Genomic DNA, 6,000 nt, shown 5'->3' with positions numbered 1-6,000 from the left:
CCTGCCACCTTCCAAAGGTTGGTGAATCAAGTCCTTACTGGGCTGGATGACTTCTGTGCAGCATATCTAGACGATATTGCTGTCTTTAGCTCCACCTGGGAGGATCACCTGGTCCACCTGAGGAAAGTGTTAGAGGCTCTGCAAGCAGCAGGCCTCACTATCAAGGCCACTAAGTGCCAGATAGGGCAGACACAGGTTGTATACCTGGGCCACCTTGTAGGTGGAGGCCAGGTTCAGCCACTGGAGAGCAAAATACAGTCAATCAGGGACTGGGCTCCTCCAACCACCCAGACTCAGGTTCGAGCTTTCTTGGGCCTGACTGGTTACTATAGGAAGTTTGTCAGGAACTATGGTTCAATTGTGACACCATTAAATGAACTGACAAGTAAGAAAATGCCAAAAAAGGTTCAGTGGACAGCAGGCTGTCAGAAAGCATTCGATGACCTAAAGCAGGCCATGTGCACAGCACCTATCCTTAAGAGTCCAGACTACTCCAAACCATTCATTGTCCAAACAGATGCTTCTGAGTTGGGTGTGGGAGCTGTTCTTTCTCAACTGAATTTTGATGGTCAAGACCAGCCCATTGCTTTTATAAGCAGAAGGCTGACCCCCAGAGAGAAGAATTGGTCAGCTATTGAGAGGGAGGCCTTTGCTGTGGTTTGGGCCCTGAAGAAGCTGAGGCCATACTTGTTTGTCACTCACTTCAAGATTCAGACCGACCATAAGCCCCTCTTGTGGCTAAATCAGATGAAGGGTGAAAACCCCAAACTGCTTAGGTGGTCCATTTCCCTATAGGGGATGGACTTTACAGTGGAACATAGACCTGGTACTGATCATTGCAATGCCGATGGGCTCTCCAGATATTTCCACTTAGAACAAGAAGACTCACCTGGTCAAGGTTAGCTTATTGTCCCAAAGTTTGGGGGGGGGGGTCATGTAGGAGAGTAGGGTCTGCAATCCTATGATCACCCAGATTTTTTGCTTTTGTTTCACTGGTTTACGACTTTCTCTGGCTGTGGGCCTGCCAATCAGACCCACAGCCTGGCTGTTCTCTTTCTAAATTACGACATGTACCCTAGGTGCATTTACCAATTGGTACTGGGCCACCTTATCAGACCCTGTAACTCAGGGCATAGGTGTACCCAGGGCTGCCAGGGGCTGCAGCATGTATTATGTCACCCCTGGCTGGCCTCTTAAATTTGACACAACTGGCTGCCTGACAGCTGGGGCAAAGTCGTGTAAACACGCTTTGCTGTAGGTGTAGTATACCTATACCTAACCCTAAAATGGACACACAGATTCCTATCAGTCACTCCTATGGCAGGCCTTGACAATCCTGAAGGCAGAGTGCTTGGAATCGTGTGAGATGGTGCTCTGGCATGAGCTGAGCCTGTCTGCAGCTTGCGGAACCAAGTCCTAATAGCTGTTCCATGATATCGCATACCATATACTCTTAAGTGCATTATAATCCTCGCGGTTAAATGCTAACTTTGGTATTGCTTTATCAAAACATGTCGAGTAAGGTGTCATACGAATTGGAATACTAACCCCTCGCCAATTCTGGTGACGGGGTTAGCATTCCACCCTTCTAGAGGGACACGACATGTATGTAACTGTGAACCCCGGTTAAAGTTAACTGAAGCCTCAGCTCCACAAAATGGATGCTGCCACCACAGACACGAGTCTGACCCCCTGTAGCTGGGAGTCCTTCCAGCGAGGGGAGCCTGGACAAAGGGTTTCCTGTCAGGGGCGGTGCTAGCACCGTCCCAGACATGGTTTTGTGTATCCTGGGTAGGCAGGGCTTTTCAGGAAGGTGACTGCTGAGTGGCACCCCGGTGCTCACTACGCATAGGCCGGTCTGAACCAGTTCCAGGGGCACACCAGCCCCTGGCCTGGGGAAGTCCGGCATGGCTGAGGGGTGTAACCACCCCCCACCTAGTCCCACCCATAGGCAGGACCTAGTCACCGGGTCAGCCCCCTTTTTTAGTATAAAGATGGGAGCGGGCCCCCTGTTCAAATTAGATCATCTTTGGAATCAAGACACGACTTTCTTCGAAAGGACTTCAAGATTTCTTTTTCAAGATTCTCCCTTGTGGCTAAGGAGTAGTCACCCTGCATCAAGCGGGCACCATCCTAAAGAACACTGCGGTCTGCTGCAAGTCCTTCATCACGAATCCGACGACCCAGCTCGACGAGACCCGGCTTCCCTGGCACCTCTGACCTCTACTCACCTCTACAGCAAAGCTGAGAACCGTGAGTGCGACGAGACATCGAGGGACCGACGATCGCCAAGACTGCACGACATCTTTACTGCAAGCCCACCGAGTCTTCCACTGGTGAGTGCTTTGGGGTCCAAGAAGCCCCGACCCTGCGCAGCTCCAGCACCCAAGATCAGCCTCCCTGCATCTCCACGATCTGCGTGGGGCCCTTCTGCTGTTTGCTGTGCACCGCGTTGTTTGGCTACTAGCCGGCTGGCTTGTGGCCTTCTGAACGATGCCCGACGACATCACTGCTGCTGGTCTGGTTGCTCCAGACTGGCCCTTGCTTCCTTCTTGAAGAGAGGCACCCCGGACCCTCCTGGTCCACTCCAGACGCCATTTTAGGTCCACCGCGTGGGCTTGAATTTGCCAAGGCTTTGTTGCCCAATCCTGGGTCCAGCGACGCCGACAGCTTCTATCTTCGTGGGACAGCTCGATCCTCCTTCCTGGTCGCCGACAACGCCTCCTGGTCCATGAGATCTCCGAGCCCAGCGTCACCCACACGCCTTGTCGAGGTGGCTACCATCCGGTGCCCACTGACTACTGGCTAGTAGTCTCGAACTAGGTCCCCTCTGCTTTCAGGTGTCATCTTCCATCGATCCAGGCTTGGATCCACCGAACTTTCTTCACTGGTCGCCTGCCAGCAACTTCTTTCTTCCAGGCTCCTGGTCCGTCAACGAGGATTCCCGACGTCTTTTGAGTCCTATGCAGCTGCAGCCCCTGGGCTAGGTAACTTCGGCATTTCGGTGCCCCAGCATAGCCTCACTATCCAAGGGTCAGAATCTACTTTCGTTTTCGCCCTACCAGGTCGGGTTCGCCCGAGAACACTAACTTTGCAATTTCTAGCTACCATAGACTTTGTCCCGCATCTCGCGTGAGAGTGCACACACTGCACCCGAGTCCCCTGGGTCTCCTAGAAGTAATCTAACGATTCTATAGTCAAGTCCTAGCGATTCCAAAGCCTATTAGTACTGTACTTACCTGCTAGTAATTTCGCATTCCACTTTTCTAGTATATGGTTTTCCGTGCCCCTCGGGCATTTGTATATACTGTGCTAACTTAAGTATTTTTGTAAGAGTTTTGGTTTGTGCTTAGTACCCTGTCCTCATAAAGAGTACAGGGCTGTTGTGATCTTTAATAAATAACTGTTTATTTTCATAACACTTGTGTGGTGTCCTTTCACTTGGTGTTCAAGGGGTATATGTGGTATAACAGCTGGCTTAACACGCCCTCTCGAGTCTTTAGCCTTAGACTGCTCGTATCCACGCTACTAGGATAGCTGGTCTATAAGGTTGACTTACAACCCATCATCAATAAGGGTTGCTGGACTGATACATAGTGTCGATGTAATGTACTGGAAAACCAAACACCCACTTCCCTTACAAAGAAATGGGTAGTTTGCGCGTCTGCAGCCTGTTGGGTTCAGCCCGGCCCACACACTGCAGGAACGAGGTATGTTCCAATCCACTTCCCCGACTCACTAGCCACTCACGAGATGGAAACTATGAGTGAACCAATGACCCAGGAAAGGGGGTGGAATATGAGGAGACACCAAGTCTTCCACCCCTGTAGATCGAAGAGTGCACTGCTCCCTGCTCCACCCTTCCGCACCTGAACAAACGAGAGAAATACACTTCAATTACACGTACCTCTCCCAGTGATCTCAACAACATTGACCATGTCCTGCCATAACAATCATGCTGCTTACCAGTGGAAAGTGCAGGCTTGGTATCGTGGAGATTTCAGTCAGCAAAAGATACACCCCCAAGATGATTGTCTTGGAACTTCAAGTAGCTGACTGTGATAAAAAGGGTGTCCCTCTTAATGTATTGGTATCAGGGGAAAAACATGTCACTTTCTTGACATGAACAAAAAACCCCTTCACGCAAAAAAAACCAATATGCATGAAAACCCCAGCACTTAGGATAGGGCCTTAGGAATCCCAATAGCGGAATGACCAAAACCGTCACTTCCACGAGTAACGATGTGGAGCGGTGTATACCGGAGACGCGCAACCCACAGGTAAGCGTTGATACAACCACCGCGTCTCCTCCACACAACGATACTCTGAAAAAATATATGGGAAGGGAAAAAACAGGAGCCCCTGGAACCCCCCAACCCCACGAAAAAGGGAAATAGAAAAAGGCACCGGGATCTAGCCAAAAAACGGGGGAAAGGGACCCTATCACACAAACTCACTAAACAGGGAAAGCAAAGGGAGGGGAAAGGCAAAAAATCTCACACTCAGAAGAAGAAAAGGGGGATGGAACAGTTCTCATGAGCCCGTGAGAACAAACGAAGTAAACCCAAGTCACACAGGAACCAGCTTCCAGGAACCCACTCATTGGCAATAACAAGCAATGACAGTAAGGTAGGACTGGCTTATATCCTGTAACTGGCAGGTCATGTGATAACAGTTCATGGTCACTGAAAGAGGACTGGACCCGATTCCTAACACAGCCTTTCGTATTTTTCACCTTATTCATCTTCCACTAAATCAACACATCATCTACACATAAACACACCTACTTGCTGCTTTTTTTGGCTGGGGATATCAATTATTCTTCAATTTCATATTCTAATTCAAAGTGCAGGCCCTTTATGGAGGCTTTTTTAGTAACTACTACCCCGGCTGAAGGCAGTGGGTAATTTGCACACTTGCAGACTTTTTTTATTGTTCACCTTATTCATCTTCCACTCAATGAACACATCATCCACATGTACACACACCTACTTGCTGTCTTTTTTGGCTGTAGTTAACAACAATTCTTCTATTTCATATTCTGATTCAAAGTCAAAGCCCTTTATTGAGCCTTTTTGTTATAGCTACTTCCCCGACTGAAGGCAGTGGGTAATTTCCACACTTGCTGCCTTTCTTGGCTGGGGTTATCAATTATGCTTCAATTTCATATTCTGATTCAAAGTCAAGGCCCTTTATCGAGCCTTTTTGTTGTAGCTACTACCCTAGCCGAAGGCGGTGGGAAATTTCCGCACTTGCCTCCTTTCTTGGCTGGGGTTATCAATTATTGTTCAATTTCATATTCTGATTCAAAGTCAAGGACGTTTATCAAGCCTTTTTTTTGTAGCTACTACCCCGGCCTAAGGCAGTAGGAAATATGCCTTTGATCTCCACTGCAGGCAGCAGGGTTCACAACTTGAATTCAGCTTTGGATCTAAATTTGTCTTCAGTATCTGTGCTGAGAACTGCCTTCAATCTATTTTCTGGTCAGTAGACTTGACAACTAGATACCAGGAGCGCGAGCACTACAGAAAACATTGAATTAAGTCTTGATTTATTTAAAACAGAGACAATTGCACTATGTCTTCAGATTTTCTTAAAGTTTGAACAGTAGGAAATTCAGCCTTCATTTATTTAATGCAGAGACAAATCTACTATATGTCTTCAAATTTTGTTTAAATAAGTGACAAAAAGCATTCGTCTATGTCTGTGTCAACAACTGCCTTCAAACTATACTGCGGACAGCAGGGTTCACAACTTGAATTCAGCTTTCCATCTACACTTTGGACAGCATTATAGTTAGCCTTGATTTACGTAAGGCAGAGACAATTTTGGTAATGGATGTCACAAAAAACGTTCCTCAATGTCTGTACTAAGTACTGCTTCAAATGTACACTGCGATCAACAGAACTTACCACTTGATACCAGAAGCGCATCAGCACTACCGACAACATTGAATTCAGTCTCGATTTATTTAAGGCAGAGACAATTGTACTATGTCCT

This window comes from Lissotriton vulgaris, chromosome 1_1 (genome assembly GCF_964263255.1).
Source record: "Lissotriton vulgaris chromosome 1_1, aLisVul1.2, whole genome shotgun sequence".
NCBI lineage: Eukaryota > Metazoa > Chordata > Amphibia > Caudata > Salamandridae > Lissotriton > Lissotriton vulgaris.
This window is presented reverse-complemented; position numbering follows the sequence as displayed.